The sequence below is a fragment of the Microtus oregoni genome, unplaced genomic scaffold (assembly GCF_018167655.1).
Source record: "Microtus oregoni isolate MIOR12 unplaced genomic scaffold, Mior012 000002F_ref0000024, whole genome shotgun sequence".
In the NCBI taxonomy this organism is placed as follows: domain Eukaryota; kingdom Metazoa; phylum Chordata; class Mammalia; order Rodentia; family Cricetidae; genus Microtus; species Microtus oregoni.
This window is the reverse complement of record NW_024543061.1, coordinates 16,020,263-16,046,430: the sequence shown is the minus strand read 5'-3', so window position 1 is coordinate 16,046,430 and position 26,168 is coordinate 16,020,263. Positions and strand designations below refer to the sequence as shown.

The 26,168-nt window shown below is 35.2% G+C and overlaps 1 pseudogene; it reads right to left on the bottom strand.

The window, feature by feature from the left end:
• Window positions 1–24,817, bottom strand: part of LOC121433709 — a 49,792-nt pseudogene extending 24,975 nt beyond the window's left edge.
• Between the last annotated feature and the right edge of the window lie 1,351 nt (window positions 24,818–26,168).

Here is a 26,168-nt window from a genome sequence, read left to right as displayed (position 1 = left end):
AATTTAATGGAGTTATTCAAATATAAATCTAATATAATAAAAATATGAATGCAAAAGATAATTCACCTAAAATTTGAAGAGAAAAATGAAACACTCTGAATGCACTAACATTAAACAAAGAAACCAAAAGAGAGCTAAAGGAATATGGAGGAAATGTCTAACATTAGGGACAGATAAAAACTTTGAAACACATACCAAAAATCTTCAAAAAAAAAAAAAACCAGAACTGAACACAGTGCCTTAGACTACTCATTTGCCTTACTCCCTCTGATGAGTGGATGGGGGATGGAATAGGGGAAGATAGGGTAAGGAAGGGGAGGGAGGAGGTACTGGGACTATTATGTAAAATTTTTAAAAATTAAATAATGAAAAAAATATAAACAGAATCATACATGACTGAATCAACATCATCCTATGAAATTGCTTTTAAACAGTCCAGGGGATTATTGAGAGATAATAGAAAAAATGCCAAGGTTGAGTACTCTTAAAGCTGCATAAGGAAGATTATAAGCATCCAAATAATTAACAGAACTAAAAATTAAAACTAGAACCTGACCCACACTTACCTTCAAAAGGCCAATGCATTAAAATAAATATTATGAAAAGGGAAAGGAAGAAGAGGGTGAGGGACTGAGACAATTTATGAGGCAAGGAAACTAATAAAAGACTTCTTGGTTTGGTTTAAGATAGCACATTTCTCTGCATGCCAGAGTAGTCTGGATCCCTTTCTGTTATCTAAGTGGATTCAGGTGTTAGTAGATTCTTCTGTCAAAACCTTCATATCACTAGTATTAGAGATGTGGATCAAATATATAATTATGTTTAATAGTAATGAGACAACAAGACAAGCAAACAAAACCCATTTACGCATAATTGAACATGCAGTAAAAACTGGAAGAATAAAAGAATAATCAAAATTCCCCCCAGATAGAAACTGAGAATTTACTTCTAAGAAACTAATTGAAGAAGAAATGTTAAAAGTCCTAAGACAGAAAGAAGTTTTGTTAGGCAGAAATGTAGACGTACACAAACCAGATCCTGTATTTGTCCTCATCTTTCTAGAGAAGTTCTAACAGGAACTGATGAACAAATGCTTGGAAAGTTTCTATACCAAGGTGATTTATACTTCTCATCAGCCCTACATTTACCCAGTGCTAAGCCAGAAGAAGCTCTCTCTCTTTGCCTCCAATCACAGCAGAGGTGTGTTCTCTGTACTAAGAAATATAGCAAACACATGGAGATCATATGACAATGGAGCTTAAAATATGACTGTCACTAAAACAATAAAATAAAGTTAACTCTACATGTTATGGTGAATATGGTGAATGCTGATTTAAAATGTACTTGACTATGATAATTTGCCAACTAATAACAATAATTAATATTATAGTAAAAATGCCATTTAGGATATCCTATCAAAAACCAGGAAAAAATAAACATAATAAATTATCAATAGACTGATAGGGCAATTTTCCTAAAACTATGCTAAAGAGTAAGTATAAGTATCTCAAAATAAGTGAAAACTGAAAAATGTTACAAAGGATTATTAATTGTAAAAAAGAAGAATCAAATGGAATATTGGAAAAATTGAACTACACTGCAGTGAGTTTAATGAATGCTGTCCCATAAAATAAAAACTCAGCTCCAGAATATGTGAATGAGTTCTGATTTATACAGACAATATAGGTATAATATCTGAGATAACATAGGTGCATCCTAAAGCTAATGTCAAGTCCTTAAAAGAGAAAAGGGTCTAAGAAAATAGATCTGTTTGTAAAATATTTGCACAAACATGAATATATAAGGTTTAATCATGCACACGCATACAAAATTGGCCTAGTAGCCCACATCGGAAACTGCAGTGTCCTTAGGAAAGGATAGAAGACAGAGTCAGAAGAATTCCTTGAACCCTAAAGCCATATGCAAACTTAAACAGTGAGAGACCCTCATTCCTACAAGGTAAAAGACTAGGATCTATACATACATTTTGAAACACACACGCGTATGCATGCACACAGGCAAAAACACACAGGCATATACTCACAACCACATTGCACACAAACATACACATGAGAAAGAGGAAAAATAGAGACAGAGAGAGAGAGAGAGAGAGAGAGAGAGAGAGAGAGAGAGAACAACTCATCTATACCAACACACAGTAACACATCCTACAAAGGAGGTATAGATAAATGATGTACTTAAGAATCTACAAGCTACAGCAGTAGAGCAAATCTGGAAGAGAAAACTGTTAACTTTTCTATGGAATGTCAGAGAATCTGAGGCCCTGGCAGCATGTTGATTTTAGATATTTGGTGTGAAATTCTGAATAGAATTACTTTTGTTGTTTTTCCTATTATTAAAATAGATTATTTCCTCTAAAATATGTCCTGATTACAGTTTCACCTCCCTCTACTCCACCCATCTACATCCATTTCCATCTGGATCCATCCCCTTTAGGTCTTTCATCATAAAATAGACTTCTAAGAGTTAATAGTAGAATACAACAAAATAAAAAAAAATAAGGTAAAACTATCACATCCAAGTTTTACAGGACAAAACAATAGAAGGGAAAGAACCCATGAGAAAGCATACATATCAGAGACTCACTCTTTAGAATACTCAGGGATCCCATAAAAACAAGTGAACTAACAGCTATAAGAGAAATGCAGAGGACATGATGCAAACCCACACAGGGCCTGTGCTTACTTTTTCAGTCTCTGGGAGTTCACATGAGTTTTCTTCAAGTGGATTTACAGGACCTTGTTTTCCATCCTTTCTTGCTTTTAATCTCTTTCCACCTCCTTTATTCCAGGGTTCCCTGGTATCTAAGGGGAGATATTTGATGGACTCAACCAATGTGAACTGAGTGTTTCAAGTTATCTTACTCTCAGATTAATGTCAAGCTGAAGGTCTCCATATTCATTCTCATCTGCTTCATGTTATATATTAATTTATATTTGGATATTAGCTATTAAGTCAATAATAACAAAGCTACAATCTGTAGAAACAGAAATAAAAGATGTAGAGTAAGTTGCTGTGGGAGCACATTCTGCTACTTCAGCCAATAGCCTTTAAGATACCAGGCCACTTGAGCATGGTCTCTTTTGCTTTAAAAATGCAGCAGTATCTGTGTCCTCCCTCTCTTTCTTCCAGTTCCTACTTGTGGCTGCTAGACTCTGTTCCTTATCATGAAGAGGGCTGTTATCAAGGACAGTGATCTGTAAGTTTTTCCTTTAAATGAATAATCGTTTTATTAATCATAATTCTATACTGGTGTAGAATAATTTTGTGACTTATGCCTTCAGTATGTGACTAGAAATAATGGATGGATATCATTAGGAAAGAGGAATAAAACTGATAATTATGAACAGATGGGCATGCTGGAATGGGAGGATAAAGTAGGTAGTGGAAGAGGTCAGAAAGTTGAGAAAGGGAAAGTGGGGAAAGAGTTAAAAGTAAGGGCCATTTGAAGAGTAGTATGGAAACCTAATATAGTAGAAATTTCCTAAAACATGTATATATATATGAAGGTGATCTAAATGAAATTACCAAATAATAAGGGAGATAAAATCCCAATAATCCATTTCTTGCCATCAAACAAAGATTCCAGTAATGGAATTTTGGTTAGATCTAATTGAATTGCTGAACAGAGGGGTCCCATGAGAATCCTCAAACCATCTAGACTGATGTCAAGACAACAGGTTGTTTTCCACAGAGAGATGTCAAGGTTTCCTTATTGAGCACAATACCTACACAACTTATTTAACATTGAAATAGAGTTAGTACCTACATAGGACCTTCACCTCCATGTTCTAGTTTCTCTGGTATAGGAAGGTACTCTAAATGCTAACAAAGGAAAAACATAAACACTAAAATAGCCACAAGCCCTTTAATCTAAAATGGTACTGATGGAGGAAGATCATTGGTTAAATAAAAAGAAACTGCTTGGCCCTCATTGGTTAGAACATAGGTGGGAGGAGTAAACAGAACAGAACGCTGGGAGGAAGAGGAAGTGAGCTCAGACTCCACAGCTCTCCTCTCGGGAGCAGACGCCATGCTCCCAGCTCTCAGGCAGACGCACGTGATGAAGCTTTGACCCAGGATGGACATAGGCTAGAATCTTCCCGGTAAGCGCTCCTAGGGGCGCTACACAGATGATTAGAAATGGGCTAAATTAATATGTGAGAATTAGCCTAGAAGAGGCTAGATAGAAATGGGCCAAAAATACAATTTGTGTGTTGTTATTTCGGGCATAAGCTAGCAGGCGGCCGGGGTGCTGGGGACGCAGCCCCGCCGCCCTTCTTACTACATGGTACACTGCCTGCAAATTATATTAGTGCAATGGTGGCACAAAGTTAGTAGAAATAACTAATTAATATCTGATTTGACTTAAGGCTCACTCTATGACATGGAATCCATACCTAACACTGCTTGGTAAACTAAGAATCAGAGACTAGAAAGTACAGAAGCCTAGGGTAAAACATATATCACTGGTCTAAAAATGAAAAAAAAGAAAACATGGTGATATAATGAATCCTAATGATATTCTGCTACACTCCTACATAAGTGTCCTTTTTTATTTTTTTTAAAACATGGGAGCAACAAAGAATTAAGTATTCACTACAAGGGAATAAGACTGGAGCTAGAGGGATGGCCCAGGGTGCATAGTACTGTTATAGAAGACCTGTGTTCAGTTAGTAGAACCCACACTTCAGAACAGCCTGTATGCAATTCTTATCTCCAGATCAACTCACTACTCAGGCCATGAGAAGCATATACACATACATAAAAGGAGATGCACAAAGCTGTATACTTAAAATCAAATAAAATAAAAAGAAAAGAGATAGAAAAAGAGAGTGGAGAGAGAGAGAAAAGAAAAAAATCCTAAAAGTTAACCAAAAGCAAAAATAAAACTGCTTACCCCTAAATACTAGTCAGGTAATATAAAGACAAGGTGTAATACAGGTAAATATTTTCACAACATATACCTAACTAATAATTGGTATCTAGAGATTAAAGGACCTTTAAAACTTAACACAAAACAGAGGAAAACAAGTCAGCAATGTAGAAATGCAATGGACACCTCTACAATTAATTATTTATGAATGGAAAAGACCTACAAATGGGAAATAATCACAGGAAAAGATCTTCAGAGTGATGAAATAGCAGGAAAAATGTATACTAAAATCCAGCTAAAAATACTTAGTGTTGATAGAAAATACTAGAATGGACATATAAACATAAAACTTGATCACTAATGCATTATGACTAGGCATGAGAAAACACAGTCATGCTTCAAGCCATACTTAGTGATTGCTTATAAAGCCAAACATTGAATTTTTATGTAACTAAGCAACTGCACTCTTTGGCATTTCTCTGCGAAAATAATCAATTTATGCTTACACAAAGGCCTGTAAGCAAATGCTCACTCAGGCTATATTTGTAAGCACAAAGCTGGAAAAATTGTTGAAAGTTATTACATAGGTGATTGTGAAAATACAATTTTGTAAAATATATGACAAGATTGCACTCATAAGTAAAAAGAAAAGCGTCTTCATTGCAAAGAAGATAGCTGGATTTCTCAGAAATTATGCTGAAGTTTAAAACCACAAACTTCAAAAGAAAATAAACACACACACAAACACACACAAGCACAAATCCCTAAGGTGACATGCTGTGACATTTTATGTCTACATCATGCAGAAATGATGAAACTTCAGAATCTGAGAAGGTCTTGGTTGCGAGACTTAGTGAATGTCGTAGAAGAAAAGCAAATACCTGTGATAAAATGTAGCCATACTCTCTGTGTGGGTGGGATTACTCCAATTTTGACCCTGATAGTAGATGTACATGTTTCTTTAGATATATTAACATTAAAACAAACGTACATGTACACCCATAATACATACAATCACAGGTCAATATAAGCAAACTTTTAAAACTGGTGTAAGAGTCACAGGTAAGATCAATCTCAGAATTTTGGTAATAATATCATGTTATGACTTTGAAAACCTGTACTGCTGAACACAGGTGAGTGTATTTTACATGTAACCCTTTTTTTTATCTCTGAAAATCTCTTTTTGAATTTCTGGTTAACTCAATAAAACATTCCTGAAGGAGCTGACCAAATATTTGAAGTTAACTCAGTAAAGATGAAATTTAACTCTACTTAACTATATTTAGAAATTAAGTAAACATTGCATACTTTTAGCTCCTTTATCGAAAATGAGGTGTTCTTAGGTTTGTGGGATAAAATCCGGGTCTTCTATACGATTCCATTGGTCGACTTCTCTGTTTTTTTATGCCAGTACCACACTGTTTTCATTACTGTAGCTCTGTAATAGAGTTTGAAGTCAGGGATGGTAATGCCTCCAGAAGATCCTTTATTGTATAGGATTGTTTTGGCTATCCTGGGTTTTTTGTTTTTCCATATAAAGTTGATTATTGTCCTCTCCAGATCTGTGAAGAATTTTGATGGGATCATGATGGGGATTGCATTGAATCTATAAATTGCCTTTGGTAGAATTGCCATTTTTACTATGTTGATCCTCCCAATCCAAGAGCAAGGGAGGTCCATCCATTTTTTGGTAGATGCCCTTCAATGGAAGAATGGATGAAGAAAGTATGGAATATATACACGCTAGAGTACTACGCTGCGGTAAAAAACAATGACTTCTCGAATTTTGCATGCAAATGGATGGAAATAGAAAACACTATCCTGAGTGAGGTGTCCCAGACCCAAAAAGATGAATATGGGATGTACTCACTCATAATTGGTTTCTAGCCATAAATAAGGACCACGGAGTCACCTACAATAGGTGAACCTAAAGAAGATAAGGAAGAAGGTGAACCGAAGGAAAAACATATAGTTGTCCTCTTCGCTAAGGGAAGTAGACCAAATTTCCGGGGAGAAAATGGGATCTTGGGGGGGGTGGGATGGGGGTAAGGGGAGATGGGGAGAGAAAAGTTAGAAGGGAAGGAGGGGGGACCTGGGAAACGGGAGAATTGGGATAAAGGAAAGGTGGATAGGGGAGCACGGAACCACAATTCTTAGTTAAGGGAGCCACTTTAGGGTGGGCAAGCGACTTGACCCTAGAGGGGCTCCCTAGTGCCCAAGATGAGGTTCCCAGTTAGTTCCTTGGGCAGCTGAGGATTGGGAACCTGAAATGACCCTATCCTAGAGCAATACTGACGAATATCTTGCATATCATCATAGAATCTTCATCTGGTGATGGATAGAGATCGAGACAGTGACCCACACAGGAGCACTGGACTGAGCTCCCAAGGTCCCAAGGAGGAGCAGAAGGAGGGAGAACATGAGCAAAGAAGTCGGGACCACAAGGCGTGCATACACCCACTGAGACAGAGGAGCTGATCTACTGGGAGCTCACCAAGGCCAGCTGGACTGTGACCGAAAAAGCATGGGATAAAACCGGACTCTCTGAACATGGCGAACAATGAGGGCTGATGAGACACCAAGGACAATGGCAGGGGGTTTTGATCCTACTTAATGTGCTGGCTTTGTGGGAGCCTAGCCAGTTAGGATGTTCACCTTCCTAGATATGGACGGAGAGGACCTAGGACTTACCACAGGGCAGGGAACCCGGACTGCTCTGTGGACTGGAGAGGGAGGGGGAGAGGAGTGGGGGGAGGGGGAGAAGGGTGGGAGGAGGGGGGGAAGGGGGGGGAGGAGGAGGAGAAGGGTGGGAGGAGGGGAAGGGAAATGGGAGGCTGGGAGGAGGTGGATATTTGTTTTTTGTTTATGTTTTTTTTTCTTCTTTTAGCAATAAAAAAAAGAAATTAAGTAAACAAAAATATATCTGGATGGCAATATTGAAAGTCCTAGAATTAAAGAGTTCTGGCAATATCAACTGTTATAGACAATAAGGAGAGAATTATATTGTTTGATATGTGAATAATGGTAAAACTTAAAAACCAGTAGTTTTGCGAATTCGTACAATCTGAATAATCATTTTAACTGGGAACTCTTTTTACTCTCCTTGAGTAAATTGGCAGCACCTAATGTTATCTTTGTTGTCAAGACCGTTAATGATGTGATTGGCATTTAATTATCTGTAATCCATGAAAGATCACTTCCTTCAACATATAAGATGAACCCACAAAAAAATTAATATATTTCAAAATGGCAACAATCCTGAAATGGGAAAGCCATGTGAATTGAAAGCTAGCTTCTGAAGGAAGTGATGTTTTACCTCATAGGGTGAGGGCAAATAGCACTCTGAGTGACTACTTGAGCAGCAAAGTGAAGCAGGTAGGTAGACAGGCAGATGCTGGTGCTTGGCTCTCACTTGCCTGCTCCTAGTTACTAAATTCTGTATTTGTTCTACAAGATGGGTTGACCTCCTCTTAAATCTACCTATCCAACATGTACAAGTCCAGATGTGTATTTTCTAGGTGAGTTTAAATTCAAGAAAGAACATATTTTCACAAGGAGCCTATCTTTTAACAGTAATTCTACCCACACCAATAATTGCTAGAGAAGTGTAAGAATAGGCCTTCCTGGTAAGATGTATGATGTAAAGCTTTGTCCCTCCTTTATTAATAATCAGAAACTGAATTAAATATATCAGATTGATGGAAACAAATTTTTTCTCTATTCATAAACAACATCATTTTCATCGATACAATAGATTGCTGATACCCAAGCAATATACTGAATGAAAATTATATAGTTAAAGGAAGAAATTAGACACAAAAGCATAAAATTGTAGGACAGCAAAAAGAAATCTAAAGTTATGGGCAACCAGAAAATAACTTAAGTCTTAGATAGGAAAACTGAAGTGAAGTTACACAAAATAATATTGTGAAGGTCTGAGATCGCAAACATATTTTTGCACTAATAGATCCTAGGTTGAAATAAATCTAAATGTAAGATCAAACTATTAGTTTATGTTATTAACAGTAATATTACCACACAGTTTATTCTGATCACAGTTTCCTTCGCATCTCCTTCAAGTTTCTCCCCCCTCCCCATATATCCAACTCCATGTCTTCTTTCTCTCTCTTTTTAGAAAATAAACATTAAAAATAAAAACAACTAACAAAAATTTAATAAAAAAGAATAAACATGAGAAACACAGAAATACACACACAACACAAAAGCATTATATGAGAAACCATAACATAATCAAAAACACATTAAAAGAAAGGAAGCCCAAACAAAGCATTATGAGACAAACAAAAACAAAAACAAAAACAAAAAAAAATAAAACTACCATTGGGCCTGGTGCCTTCATTTACATGTTGTTTATAAATCCAGTGAGATTTGAGTGGAGAAAATTCAGTTTTGAGTTTCAAGAAATTTTTAATTAGAGGAAGCTTCTGAGTTAGAGACTGGAGCCAGTGTCCTGCTGAATCTAGAAGGCCCTCTTTCCTTGGTATCTTCTATCCCTTTTTTTTAATACTCTTTCTGCCTCACAGGTGTGAAGAAGGAATTAAATGAAAATGTTCTATTTAGGACTGAACATCCCAAGGTCTCCCACTTTACTGTGGGAGAAAACTTCTCTGATGATGGCTGAGGGAGACACTGATCTATAAGATACAATAGACTGTTGCAATGGCTCATTTTTATTGCTATATTATTCTTCAACAGAACAATAGTATTTGGATTTTTCATAGGTCCAATGTTTACCTAGCGTCAGGTTCTTGGCCATCTGACCAGTGTCAGGCATGTATTCCATTTAATGGAGTATAGAACTTAGTTCCAGTCAGAAGGTGGTTGGTTAGTCCCATAACATTTGTGCCACTGTTATACAAGTAAGTCATACCGGCAGCTCATCATTTCAGATCACAGACTTTGTATCTGGGTTGATGATTACCTTTTTCCTCTGGTGGCCTGCAGAGTACCTTTTAGTACCACGAACACGAGTCAGTGAGGGTAAAATCTAAACGTAGGCTCGAGCTCTGTTATCTGTGTTCAAAGAGATATGTAAGTGCTATCTTTAGCAACAAGATCTTGCATTAGCTTGTGATAAACAAACTGTAGATTCCCCAAAAGCCTGAGTTTTGGAGGGTGTCTGTGGATATCCTTTGGGCAATTATCTAGCCCATTATTGGAGGCTCTACATAGTGGCAAATGTCTAGTTGGGACTTGTCTCCCTCTTTATTTGATGACTTCAATTAGATTTGTAAAATATTTAGATATATTTTAATCATCTTTTACTAAAGGTTCCCATAAGACTCTTCAATGTTCCTTAGTATTATTGTCCCCATGTATTCTTTTCCTTTCTTTCTCTTCCTTCTACCTCTCTATTTAATTCTCCTATTGCATTTATTAATTTTGTATATGTGTGTGTGTGCCTGTATGTGTGATATGTGTGTGTGACACCTCTGTGTGTTTGTATATGTATGTGTTTATGAGAGAATGAGAAAGAGAGTAGAGAGAGAGGAGGAGAGAGAGAGAGAGGGAGACAGACGGGGTGTCTGTTTGTCTGTGCGTATGCATACATCATATAATGCTTACGGATTTTCGAAGTCAATCTTCTAGAGTCAGTTCTCTTCACCATTTAGTTCCTGAGAATTCAACTCACATAATTAGACATGAAAGCAAGAACTCATACTTCATCAATCTTACTACTTGCCCTCCATTTTTCTTGAGGCTTGCCCTCAAATTTCTTTATGTATTACTTTATTTTTAATAAATTTAGCAACAAATGATTTCTACTAAATAGTCTGCACATATGATAGCAGGTTTTACACCACATATTAAGAGATAATAACTGACCTCCTCATAAAAATAGTTTTAATAATAGGTTTTATCAGGTTCATCCAAGGAAATATTAACCTATGGGCATTAATTTCATCAGCCAATGATTCAATAGAGATATAAAAACTAATTGGCACAAATAACAAGTTATTCTTAATAAGCATAAATTAAAAATATTCATAATTTAGCACTGCATTCATTCATACATGCTTGCAAAATTGGGTTATTTTTGAAATTCTGGAAGCTGAGATGTCTATTGCCCATTTGATGAAGTGATGAATTTTATCACTCACAGGTCATAGAAATCCTTCAAAGGCAAACTTCTGAGTGCTGCCTTCCTATTTACAGTTGGTAATCTTTCTGTACACTATCACTCTGAGAGAAGCAGCTTGAAATGTCCACAGACTATCTGATAACTTTCACATCTGAATATCTGAATGAGGTGCAGCTTTTACGATCCTAGGAGTGTCCATTTGCAGGCAAGTGATTCTTTCAAGTGCTGATTTTGCAAGCAAAATATAAACATCATTTACTGCTATGTTATTTTGAAGTCTTGCCATTAAAAATTCATCTGGAAGTCAGAGATGAAAAGCTGACAAGCAATGAGTTGCAATCAAAAGTTGGCAAGCGGCACACGGGCACAACAGTTCGTACTTTAAATCACAGAAGGAGCATTGCCAAAGGTGTTTTGAAGAGGTGGATGCATGTCCCTGAATTACCCTCAATGGGCCACATTCATGTGAGCTTCCAACTCTTATAGCAGAGGTGAAAAAAATTATTTTGTTCAAAAAAGCAACTTTTATTCACTATCTAGAGGTATTCAAACATGCAACATTCTTCTTAAATACAGCAACCAAATCACAAAACATGTGAGGTAATTTTTTGTCTTTGATATTGAGTGTATACAATTACCATTATCATAATTAATGTTGTCTAATCTTAATCTAAAGAAGATTAAGCTAATAAAAAACTGTGGTTAACTCCCAATACCCAGTACAATGGAAAGGCATTCCTATCCTGATAAGTAACTGTGACATAGCTCAGATTCAGTGTAGGAAGAATATGGGATGACCCTTTTTTCCCTACCATACTTAAGTGGGACTTTTAACTTCCATATTATACAGAGCTCCAGAATCTATTTATTTTGTTGACATTTTCTACAATTAGTGTTGAATAACTAATTTTTCAACAAAATATATCATATAGACAAATAATGTAATCATTGAAGAAATATATAATGCATTATGTTATATATTAGTATGATATCTGTTAATATTATATGCAATGTAATATAATGTCTATATATCTATTTCCTCATATGAATAATTTTTTGCATGTAGTGAAATCATATATTTTTCTGCCTTGGTAAGTACAAAGAGACAATATGAAATTACTAATTACAACCACACTGTGAAATTCTAACTCCAGATCCCATCTATTTAGAAGAAATGTAAGATTTTTGCCTTCTGGCTAACATCTTTCTCTGTCCTTTTGGTTAGGCCTTGCTCATCAGCATTCAATCCATTTCCATGAAACTGATATTTTTAGTAAGTGTACCATGCCATTTTCATCTATGAAACACAGACTGATTCCTCTAAGCATGCAAATCTCTAGAGCGCCCTACAGAGAGAAAGTTAAATACTCTCCATAACCTTATTATTTTGGAAAATACTAAAATTAACATGAGGGAGCACATTATCTACTGGTGATAATTGTTTCATTTAATTTGTAGATGCCCCCTATAGTTGATTGTTGAATCATACAGCAGGTATGCTCTTATTTTTAGTAAATTTCATAGTGCTTGCCACAATACGTCTACCAATTTATAATGTTCCCATTACTATAAATGAGCTCTGATTTCTCCACATTCTTACCAACACATTCTATGTTCTCATATGATAGTAGCCATTAAGAGATTTTGAAGTGAAAGTCATTTGTGGAATTTAAGTTGTTCCCTGATGAATGGCAATGTTGAACACTTCACATATCCTTGTTTATTGTTGAGATATCCTCTTTTAAGACATGCTTAATTATATCATTTTATTTCTGGGCTACTTTTCTGTTTATCAGCATTAGCTGCATATGTCAACACCTTATCAGACATTTGGTTGCTTTCATTGATTATTCCAATTACATTGTCTATTCTTGTATGGTAGTCTTGTTCTTGTGTGTATTTAAAATTTTTGTATTATAAAACTGTACCAGAATTTCTCTTTTGGGCCACCCACCAGCTCCCAACTCATGACATGGAGACTTTTATTAGTTTTGAATATTCAGTCTAGCTTAGGCTTATTTCTGGCTAGCTCTTTTAACTTTACATGTTTATCTTCATGTATGTTTTATCAAGGGGCTTTTTAACCTTTCTTACTTCAAGGTATCTTATTTTTACTTCTTCTTGTTTCTGGCTGGCAGCAGCCTGGCTTCTGCCCCTTGGGCATGTGGCAAGTCCCTCTCTTTCTCCTCGTTTTTGTCTTTCCATCCTCTCCTCTCCTCTCCTCTCCTCTCCTCTCCTCTCCTCTCCTCCCCTCTCCTCTCCTTGTCTCATCTCTTCTCTTCCCTTCTCTTTTTTCTCTTGTCTTTCCTTGACTTCTCTCCCTTTTTCCTTTCCTCTCCTCTACTCCTTTCTTCTCTTTAATTTTTATTTATTCTCTCTGTCAGGCAACCACACCTCTCCCTCTCCTGCCTACCTATTGGCCATTCAGCCTTTTATTACACCAATGAGATGCCATAGGCAGGCAAGGTGAAACAAATGTAACACAAACACATATCCTTACATGGTCAAAGAAACGCTGTCTAACACACTTTTACACAGATAAAGTAATATTCCATAGCATAAAAAAGTAATGCAGAGAGACTAAAAATTGTAACATATATCTACATAATTAAAATAATATTCCATGACATAAAAGTTTATTTTAGAGAACTTTCAAAAAAAAGCCCACGCAAATTAAGTGATCATTTAAATTTTCTATAAAGCATTGACATCCTTTCCTACACATGAACGTTATGCACTTTCTCCACTTAATTCAGTCCCAAATATCTGAGGAAAGTGACTACTCTCAGACATTAGTGGAAATTTTGCTAGAACTACTATCATGAAATAATGATAACAATAAGGAAAGTCGTGAATTTTCAGTTAACAAAATCAACATAAGAATTATCTGAGGAACAATTGAAAATTAACATTTTAATTTTCAATTAAGTCCAGATGTCTACAAGATATCACATATAAGTGAGGGAGAGATGGTTCATGGTTAAAAAAAAGTTTGCTCTTTTTAAAGGATTCCAATTAGGTTTCCAGCGCCTGTATGGTCAACAACCATTCCAGGAGATCTGACGTTTTCTCCTTTACTCATGGGCACTGCATAAATATGTTGCAAGCAAACACTTATACACATAAAAAATAAAACAAAACATAAAAAAATAAACAATGTTAACCAAACTGATCCTAACAAAGTAAGTACTTTGGTAAAGAGAGGAATCAGAAAAATGCCAAATGGAAACTACAGAACTATTCATTGCAGAGATAACAGTCTAACAAGTAACATTTAGTAGTAAATAGACAGAAAGAATACTCAGTAGATAGATAGATCCTGTCCAGTAACAAAAATAGTAAAAAATGTTTATATGACAAAACAAAACAACGAGTGCATTGCTAATGTAACAGAGAAGTAAAAACAGAAAAAATGAAGATACATACTAAAAAAAACAGAAACAAAATTCTCCCTAAACTTGAAAAAAATGGATATGTAAAGCTCATAAGCCCACAACTTTACACATCAAAAGATTGTCCATTCCTTTTTGTTGTGTTTACTTTCAATGTAAACTCCCTTAGCGATAGCATTATCTTGTCTGATTCTTTCACACAATATTGTCATATTTCAAAAATATTCTCATATTTCCATATATATATATTAAATCTATCTCAATTCATTTCCATAAATGCTATATTTTAATTGAAATCTTAATAAAAGCCTCTAAAGCTTAAATATACTATAATTCTTTACTCAAGAATATTAAAATTATATTCTAACCATTGTGGTTAAGCAAAGACCATTAACAAAATTGACGTAGATCTCACATTTTTTTAACAATATTCCAGGCTAGTTGACTCTTTGTTTTCTTTACTGAAATATGCACCCAAAATTAAACCTTAATGTTTCAATAAGGCTCAAGAAAAACATATAAATTCATTTGCTTATTGACAAGATATTGTGCATTATTTTTCACGTTCTTGTAGCTCCCGTCTGGAATTCAGGAGAAGTTTTGGCACCAAGCATAAGTGGCTCATTTGTCCTACATTTTAAATAAATTGAACTAGATGCTTGTGCCAGCCTCACACTCTAAACCTGCATACATTTGGCAGACTGAGAATTTGTGTTTGTTTTGACTATCGAACCAAGTTAATTAGACTAGGACTATGATTTTGAGAATTTAGTGCTCATTTCTCACACTTTGGGACAAATGTTGTATGTTTCTTCTTGTTCATTGTTCCGAGGCTTTATATAGATACATAAAATAATGTGAGCAGGTATGGTTTGAAAGTAGAAACAAAATTCTTTATGGTAACAATAATGACTAATTGGAGGAAGATCAGTGTGAAAATCTTGGATAGGGGATTATGAGAGAAAAAAAAACATACAATACATGCATGTATGCATTAAAAATATAAATGAATACACACAAGAGATACTTTTAGAGATGAAAGTAAAAGTTGACATGCAATAGTTAATAGTTAAGGTTTGAAAGGCTTCATCATTAAGACTGAAAAGTACCTTAAAAACAAGAGTACCCATGTTTTCCTTTGGCTATGCCTATAATCAGATGTCCTGATAACTTTGGTCCATACTTCTAGGACACTGAATACTTCTAGATACTGAAGAATCTGAAGGGAGAGAGAGCAAGTGAGTCCTCACTGGCATTAGCAAGGTGTGACTATTTGTGAATGCTTGCTTGTGTTAGTGGATACAGGACTATCAGAATTTCAAGGCCATCAGTTATTGTATGTCTAGTTTGAGGCCTTTTAATTCTACATGAGATGCAACCTCAAAAAAGAAAAATTTCGATAAATTTGTAAGTAGGGTAGAATGGTAGTCAGTGACATATTAACTCTATATCTAATTTGGTTTAATTAGTAGATCAACGTTACAACTGCTTAAACATAAAAAAATTCAAAATGAAAATTATAATGCATCAATAAAATGCGTGAATCCATAATTATTAATTTTAATTTTCACAACACAGTTGAAAATGTTTCTTGGACTATCAATGTAGGAATCTGCAGGCCTACCCCTAGTTCTGTTTCATGAGGCTAAATACTCTGGGAAAAGATTGCATCCTTGTTATTTGTAAACTAATTCTACATTAATATAAATTACTATGTTTACATAATAATTGCATTTTCAATAGTAAAATTAAAATATGAGCTACTAGGAGCTAGGGAGATGGCTCACGGAGTAAAGAGCTTGGCATGCAAGTATAAGGACTCATGTTTGGATTTTGGAAGCCTTCCTGTAAGCCTTGTGCTTGGTGATAAACACAGGATTTACTTGAAATGGCTGGTTAACTAGAAAAGACAAATTGTTAATCTCTGGGTTCAAGTGGAAAGCCCTGCCTCAATATATACGGTGAAGATCTAGAAAAATGATAATCAACCTCATATTCTCTTCTCCACACTTGAACATACAAGTGCATGCTCGTCCATAACCACGGGTGTGCTTATCCAAATACCTATATTTGTGGTATACTGTATACCACAAATACACATAATCATAAAAATACAGATTCTTAGTAAGATAAGATTATCACTTCATATCACAGGAACCCCTGGTTCCCTGTAAGTCAAGCTATGCAGGTATAAAATTTTTTATTACTTTCATCTGGAATTCTGAGAAGTAACTTTACCTTAGGGCCTCAAACATCCTAGGTAAGAGATATAGCATTGGAAAAAATCATGTCTATCAAAATCAGAAAACAGATCAATTTTGGTAGAAAACTTCAACTGTCAAGATTTATATTCCAGTGTCCTCCTTATCAAAATGTTCTGCTTTGTATGTGTCCACTGGCCTGTGCCAATAGAGCAGACACCTCCTTCTTATGATGCTCCCCGGAAGGTAATGAGAGAATTATGCTTCTGCACAACTCCTTAGCTCTATGGTGAATTTAATGAAGGAGAATCTCCCTCTCATCTTGCTTGTGTCAACCAGATATCTTTTTCTGAACTGCAATGTACAAGTCTGACTTTCCATCTTTGGTTAACAAAATTTCTTTATACTCCCAAACCCAGAGTTGTCTGTGACTTCCACTACATGCTGATGCAGATCCTGTTGGTATTCTTCACAAGTGCACCAAGTCTATGATTCTAGGATTATTAATATTTCATCGTTTTTAACAGTACCTTAAATAATAAGTGTTTGGCTTGTTCAATTTTGATTTCTGAACGTGAGGCCTGTTTTTTTTATTATAGAGAAAGATAAAGAAAAAATTTTTTTTCTACTCTTATGTCTCCAGAATCTGTTATGAAAAAAGAGTCTGAAATTTGTATATTTTATTGTTTTGTTTTAGTTTGACCATTTTCAGTGGTATATATGAGCTTAATCTGGGCCAGTATTTTGTTGAAAAGATATAACCCCAAATCTGAACGTCTTATGATCAGTGTGAAGCTATGTAAGTATAGGCTGGTAAATACAGAAGGAGATGCAGTTTTACCTGGTCAAATGAGAACAATCAAACTTTAATAAATTAGGAATTAAGTCCCTTATATTTATTCTAAAAATAACCTGTAACTTAAAAATCAGCATTAATCTATGGTAGGTGTGCTATGCTGTTGTCTGCCTTTGGTTAGTTAGATGGTTTCTAAGCACAAAATAGCAGAAATTCTGTTTCTATTTATTTAGTTATTAAATGTCTCTGCAGCAACTGAAATTGAAACCTAGACAGATTATATTTTAATTTAAGGCAACAAAATTTCTGTAAAATAATAGTAGTGTTGATATTCATGCTTCTCCTTTTGATTTTATACAAAACAATGTTGATAATTTATTTTATTTACTGCATGGGATTTTTAGTTAAAATTGAACATGAATGCTATGTAATATTATTCCTAAAGAAAAGAGAGCAAATGTACTCTTGTCAGATAGAGGCCCAACAACAAATGAAAATAAGGATATCATTAAAGTACAATTTGAAGAAACAAAACGTTTTATTAGGGTTACTAAAAGGAGTATGGGTGAGGGGTTACTTACTTACAAAATCACAAATGATTCAAAGAGTGCTGTATTCCTAAAACCACCCCAGTAGGGTAAGTGTTCATGGAAGCTGGACACTGGAACAGGCTCTACAGCCTGCAGGTAGCGCAGTACATTGGAGAATGTCCATTCCTGGTACCTCAATCAACATGAACCTCTTCTAGAGAGTACAGTTGACCGAGAGTCTCTCTCAGAAGTCCTTTTTGGTCCTCTATACATGAGGATGGAGAAGCCTAGTGAATCTAGTCTGTTTCAATGATTATCTTAAACTACTGAGTTGTTTACTTCTTGAATTTAAGGAGCAGGCTGGAATGTTCCATCTTTACTTAAGATCTAATGTTTCTTAATGAACTTCCTTTCATGATAGATTATTTACCATGAACAAAATTACTACACAAAAACCAAGAATGATTATTTGGCCTATAAAAATTATTGTAATCAACTCTCATTAGATATTTGTATTAATGAGCCTTGATATCACTGTAATATGCTTATATATAATAAATGTCATGATTTAAACTCATAAGGATTTTAAAGATAACAAAATAAAAGCAAGCTTTAAAACACTTGTATCAATCAATGAGTTTTGCATTTTTGTATGTAGGAATGTACTTAGGAGCGTGTATGCTTTTTTATATATAGTTACAATGTTATTCATGAATGAATATACTATAATACATAATATTTAAGTTATACATTCATATGTAATAGAATTTTATTTTTTTGTTTTTCAATACAGGGTTTTTTTGTGTAACATCCTTGACTGTCCTGGAACTAGCTATTGTAGACCAAGCTGAGTTTGATCTCAGAGAGATTCACCTGCCTCTGTCTCCTGAGTGTTGGGATTAAGGAATTTGCCACCACCGCCCAGCATAATAGCATTCTTGCTTTTATAAACTATACATATAAAAACTGACTAGCACAGGAATGCATGATAAATGATGCAAACAGCCTCAGAAATCATAAAATGATCTTTGATGTTGAACTGTTAAGTTAACATAATGTGATAAATTTGGCACAGTATTCTTGTTAAGAAAGAGACAAAGCAAAGAAAAGAAACAGTGGCTCAAGGTAAGAGAAAAATTTATAGACACCCTTCAGAAAAATCAAAAGCAGTTTCTGGATCACAAATACTAGACAAAAAGTTTATTAAAAGCAACATTTAAAGATATATTGTCTAAGATTTTAAAGCTACAGAACGATGTGAATCTCATGCACTGTGCTAATTAATGTAGTTCTTCTAACCATTCTAAGTGCGAATAAGATAGAGTTTATGGTTTCTACCAAAAATTATGAGTCACAAGGTGTGTTTTGAAGCTCTGGTTACTGCAAGTCTACCTTGACGTAATGGTACAGGAATGACCATTGGTCTATCAGTTTTACCTCAGGCATTGTACATTAGATTTATATCCTCTGAAGAAATCACTCTCTCGTTGCATTTTCTGATTTCATATTTTTGCATTATAGAAATAGGATCTAGCTGTGTATTCCAGGCTAGCCTAAAGAAAAAGAAGTCATTAACTTGAGTAGGACTTAGAGGGGCATGGGAACAGTTGGAGGCAGGGCAGGGAGGAAGAATGCTGTAAATATAATACTAAGATATGAAATTCTCAAAAGTAAGTTAAAATAAAAAAAAATGTGGAGTTGGGCTTTGACACTCAAAATGCAAGATGCATACTTGGTGGAACTCCTGCTGGCTGTGCTTGCTTAAGCACAGCTGTGCGTCCTTCTGTAGAATTAAAACCTTTAACTTGTCAAAGTACTTTGTGCTACACGGTTGCTTCTTTGAGTTTCCAGATCTATTTCTCACAGTCATCATTCAGAGCTATCCTGAAACATATCCATATCCAGGCCGCAGTCTCACATGTTGGGTATAGGCACTTGTTAAAATGCAAATGTTAATAAATTGCTCTTAGGAATTATGAATATTTAGTAAATTAGTGGTTGTAGATTCTCCATCCAGTGCCAGACAACCCTGAAAACATGAACACAAGTAATATACATACTGGCATGCTGTATTTTGGACACACACATACACACGATGAGAGTGGAAGACTGCTTTCCCAAAATACCTCTTTTTGTTTTCTAAGACCCAATAAAAGTGGAATTGCAATTCCAATTTTAATCCTCCAGTGATTGGATGGTGTAAATTTTCATATATTTTATTAGATATACAGGGCTAAGTTTTAGAATTATTACTTTTTCTTTTTAAATTTCATTTTACATTCCATCCACAGGTTGGTTCTCCCCCTAACCCCACTCCTCTCACCTACCATCCACTCCTCCCAAAAGGTAAGTTGACTCCCATGGGAAGTCAACAAAAGTCTGGCACATAAATTGGAGAAGGACCAACGACTGCCCCATGCATAAAGGCTGAGCATGGCATCCCACCACAGGAAATGGGCTCCAACTAGCTAACTCATGCACCAGGAATCTTCCTATCACCATAGAGTGTCTATCCAGCAACTGACAGAACCATATGCAGAGATCTACAACCAAGCACCAGGGCAAGCTCTGGGAATACAATCAAATAGAGGGAGGAGGGAATTTATGAGTAAGGGAGATCAGGATCATGACGGAGAAATCTATAGAGACAGCTGAAACAAATTTTAGGATTATTAACGACAGCAAGCTTCATTCATGACCAGAGTGAAGAAGGGTTGATAAGAATGTCTTTTAGATTATGATAAGCAGGGTGACACAGAATAGTAATTATACTTTCTTTTGAAATACTTTTCATGGTTTTATCCCATCTGAGGGCTTGGTGATTTTTTTTTTTAAAGACCTACAAGAAATAGTTTAGTGGAAATTTGGAACTTGTATATCCCCAAAACCTTTATGTTAAGTTTTTTGTTTCAGTTCTTTGCCCCCAAGGGTAAGTGACAGTCCCTTGAAGTCTGATCCAGATTGAATATGATTAAGTTGCTGGGTGAGACATCAGGACACTCCTCCCTGAGCTGCTAGGAGGTGAGAAAGTCTCTGCTACACATTATCTCAACAATGCACTGAGCCTCCTCAAGTCCAAACCAAACAAGACCTCTTACACTTTCAGCAGAAATCAAACTTTCTTTCTTGTAAGTTATTTGCCTTGGATATATTGCCGTAGTATCAGAAAGCTGACATAGTGAACAGACTTGAAATTATCAGACGACTTTTGGCTCAAATAAAACATTTATTTGGCCATTTGAAAATAAAAGTGCAAAACAGTACCTAGGATTTGATAATAATTACTAGCCTAGTTTTTATTTTCATTCTTTTTTCTACTTTAAATGGGAAAATACATCTAGGATACATTTGATTAAAAGGTAACATGCTTGTGCAATGAAATACATATATTGTCTCTTAAGGGAAAAATTGCCATTCAACAATTCTCAGACTCAAGTTTGTTATTTCTCAATATGAAAATATAAAAATTAACATTTACAGTAGTTTAATATATCAAAAGATCTGTTATTTTTAATGACTCAGGAAGTTATTGGAACACAAGAGATGCCTAATAAATAATGAATAAAGTTATTAATTCCTAATGACCTATTCGTTAATTACTTAATCTTTTATAGCATGCTAAGTACTCTATGTATTTGTTAATGTAATTAACCTGTATCACTTAGTATATTATTGCAAATTTAGTTATCTTGCTCATATAAAGTATTTTACCCTCTCATAGTTGTTTCTTGATATTAATCTTTGATTAGGTAGTTTAATATGATGGCTGAAAGTGTCAGTTTGAATAGCATACTGCTTAAAGAAAATTTATGACTGTTTTTAGAGAATAACTCATTTATGACTTTACTTTCTCATATATATATAGACATATATGTGTATATATGTATACATGCCTCTCTATATATATTTTAGTATACATATATGCCTCTATACATATATACTTAGAAATCATATCTCACTGAACAGCTTTCTAGATTAATTTGCTCAAAACATTATGTTAATAGCATTAGAACATCTTTCCTGTAGGATTCTTTTGATAAGTAGGGTTAGCTTATTTACTATGTTTAATCTAAAATGATTAAAATTAAAATATTTTGTAATTAGTAGAAAAAATTAAATTGATTTAGTTTCAAGAGGAAAGATTTCTGACTATAAAATTAATAAAAGAGTCCCCGAGAAAGTCACCCAGCTAGAAAACTCTAGGCAAATTGGAGCTGAAATAATAGTTTTGTTAAACATAGGGTTATTAATTTTTAAACTTGTATGTGTGTAAACATGTGCACGTTTGTGTATGTGTAGATGTCAGAATTTCTGATATCTTCATTGCTTGCTCAGATTTCAGGTTTTTTTTTAGACAAAGTCTTTCTGAAGTAAAGGTCAATGACTCTTTGAGGCTGCCCAGGTAGCCACTCTGGTAGACCTCTGGTGATCTGTCTGTCTTTATCTTCATGGTCACTCCACTGCTGGGGTTAAAATTGCCTACTTTTCTGTGGGTGTTGACAATCTGAATTCAAGACCTTATGATTTCACAACAGACTTTTACCAACCAGGTCATATCTTCAACCCCTACTTCTTTTACATTTTAATTTAACATAATTGAATTCATGCATGTGTTCATGTGTGTGAGTGTGTATGTGTGTGTATATGCAGGGGTATGTCCATACAGGTGCTGGAGAACACCTGTGTTGTAATTCTTCAGAAGATATTGCACTTGCTTTCTGAGACAGTGTGATAGAACCTAGAACTGCATGGGCTGTTTAGGCAGAGTTCCACAGAAACTTCTTTTTCAGCCTTTCTAACCCTTTGATATGTAATAACATAACAACCTGGCTTTTCATCTGAGTGCTGAGGGATCAAATTCATTCCCATTGCCTTTTCAGCAAGCTCTTTACTGACTTTGTTATCTCCACAGCCACAAAAGATGTTGTTCTTGTAGACCACATCCAATAGATCTTTCATAGATTTTTATAACATAGAGATGTCCTCTTTTGTTTTGATAATATCTTTAAGATGAATTAGGGTGTTCTAGAAATGTGAGTTTAAAAAAAATCTGAATACAAACAAATTTTTAAAGTAAAAAAAAATCAAGACCTAATTAACAACCTCTTATTATGAAAAAATCATGTAGCCAAATATTGTCACCACAACTCTTCAAGTCCACAAAGGTGGGTTAGATTTTTACCTCTATGTCTTTAATTTTTTATTGATTTTTGATGTGCTCTACACTTTTCCCTGCTCTCTTGCCTGTCATTTTTTTAAATTTCTGAGTCCTTGATAATATGTACAGAAAAAGGTGTTTCTATCAAATAAATCACATGCTTTTGAAATAAAGATCAATTATTGATTCTGAGAAGGATAAGTTTATTATTTCTAATTCAGATCAATTTCTTTCACATACCCTTGTCTAATTGCATTTGGCAGTCATCCTAGACCACATAGTGAAGGCCACTTGAATCATAATATCTTTGAGGTCACATATGGGGTTAGCAGAAGTTCATTGCTTCTGTGAATAGACTTTACATACCTTGTTTCATAGCTGTCAATGAATGATTCTGATGTGATTTTGATTGCATATTGGTCAAAGTTTAACATTAAAATGTATTAAGTTTCATAAACATTTTTATATCATGATTTAGTTTAAGCACATTCTTTGACTTGGGGAATTGTTTCATATGTTCAAGACACATAATTGTTTTTTTGTTAAAACAATGAATTTAACATATGCATATAAATATTTGTTTTAAGAGGAAACATCTTTGATGAGGTCTGAGAGATAAACCAATCTACCAGTATAGAGGTTTGACATTTCTTTTTAACAAAATATTAATGGTAGATTCACCCTTGGGGCCTGTGAAGTCCCCAGTGAAGGGTTCTTGGCCAGATTTTCAGTACCAAGCATATTCTTTTTCCTGTGGAGAGGGACTTAATCTCTGAAGCCATGAGTCAAAATACATATTTCCTTACAAATTGACTCTCATCAAGTATTCTGTCACGGGAAATTTATGGATAGTTCATATTTTCAATATATTTGCTTTTTTTGTTTTTTTTGAAATGTGCAAAAAATTGGCTAACATTTATTTTTACTTGTAAATTCTTTTTTTTTTTTTTGTTGCTTGATTTTTTATTCCTTGGGAAAGATGCAAAGAAAAGGGGGGGGGGAGAAGAAGAAGCATAAAGACATAGGGCATAAGGGTAAAAAAAAAGGTGATCTCCACAAAACTTTCAGTTTTTATAGGCATACAGAAAAGTTAACAATACCATAGGCAGTAACAATACTATCAACTATGCATTTTCATAGGGTCACAGGAAACCGGTGGATCTGGATCTTGCAAAGAGGTAACTTATGTCTCAGAGGGGGCATGGCTATGAAGTTCTATTGCAACTAAGAACACAGCATTGGTAGCTATAATTGTTATTCTTTTGGTCCCTGCCCTAGCCACGCCCACTCCTTTTTTTTACCTCTGACCTCCGCGGCCATCTTTCTCTCTCTCTCTCCTGTTCTCTCCCTGTGTACACATGGGGCTTTGGGAAGGAGCCTCATACAGGAGGTAATATGTCTGCTCTTACAGCAGACTCAGAAGGTGTAATCTACTGATCTTCTGCTCTGCCTTAACAGGCTACTAATATTCTGTATTATCCTTTACCTTGGTGTCAACTAACATTTCAATGTCCCAGAAAATAACTGTTCATACAAGAAAAAAACCTGGTTTGCTAAAACTAGCTGCAGAGAGAAATATTCTCACCTGGGCACCCTGCTGGAGTCAAAAGCAGCCCCCACCCCAAGAGATTCCTTTTAACTCAACCAGCTGGGTTTTGAGACATATCAAACCTGCAGGTTATTATTCTTATTCCTAAGATTTTCTAAGATGTTTGCGGGCCGGCTGGCGGAGCCCGCCATGCGACAAGCGGCTACAGTTTCCCACCAGCAGAAGGGCACGCACCATAGACACAGGAAATAGCCATAAGTATTTATTAAGGGAGAGAGAGAGAAAAAGAGGAAGAGAGAGAGAGAGAGAGAGAGAGAGAGAGAGAGAGAGAAGAAGAAGAAGAAGAAGAAGAAGAAGAAGAAGAAGAAGAAGGAGGAGGAGAGAGGCAAAGCCCCGTGTGTATTTGCTTTTTTGTTTGCTTGTTTTGGTCATAGAATATAGAACATTTTAATTATCTTCTGCTGATATTAGGAGAATGCAAACCATATTTCTTTCATCACGTTTTTCTGGAATTTATTACTTTTCATTCTGACATTATTTCCTGATTCACTGTAGAGATTTGAGGCAGCTTCTGAGAAGGAAAGCAGGTTATTGTTAGTGGTGGAAGGTTGCCCTTTTTGTTGGGAAGTTGTACTGGTGTTTACCTAAAAATCTAAAGTTAGAAAAGTTTCCCAATCTGTAATCCCTTTATGCCCCAGAATTTGTATATTTTAAACATAAAGAAATTATAAAAGACATTTTTCAATATGACTATGGGTAAAGTAATCTGAGACCCAAGATCAGGTTCTCATCAAAATTCAGAAGTAGGTATCCTCTTAGTAAATGCTTGACAGTGTGTAGTCTGCCTAAGGGGTTTTGTAGTGCCTTGCATATAAATCACTGCATTAGCTACTTTCTGGGTAATGTAGAAATGATCAACCGTGTTTAGCAAAGAAGTCACAGAAAGCTGTGTGTTGTTAGGAACTTGCAAGGAACCACAGAGACTGTTTGAATGCGCAGTTGGGAAGGAATAATGTCACAACGGCCATACTTCTCCATCATTTAAGAAGCAAAACTTGAGTCAGAGTTAGAGCTAATGCTTTCACGTCTACATATGAATCTGATAGTATTAACATAGGTTTTCCTTAATAAATGCTCATTTTCATTTTTTGCAGTCGATGTAAACCATGTTAGAATATCTAAGACTACAACATAAAGGAAACATTGCCACTTTCACATCTACCTTTGTATTTTTCCCAATAGCTGATCATTATTATTTAAACTTAGTGAACCATTACAGACAAATAAAAAACTAATTAATTAAATATTCATTAGATTTGTTATTTAATGTTTATGAGTGTTTAATCCGCATGGATATCCGTCATCAAGTGTTCACAGTGGCCTCATATACCAAAGGGAGTCTTAGAGCCCCTGGAACCAGAGTTACAAAAGATTGTGAGTCAATCTGGGAATCAAATCTTGATCTTCTGGAAGAGCAGTAAGTGCTCTTAACAGGTGCTAAAAATCAAATATTTTCTTAATACACTCTCATTTCAGTTGGGG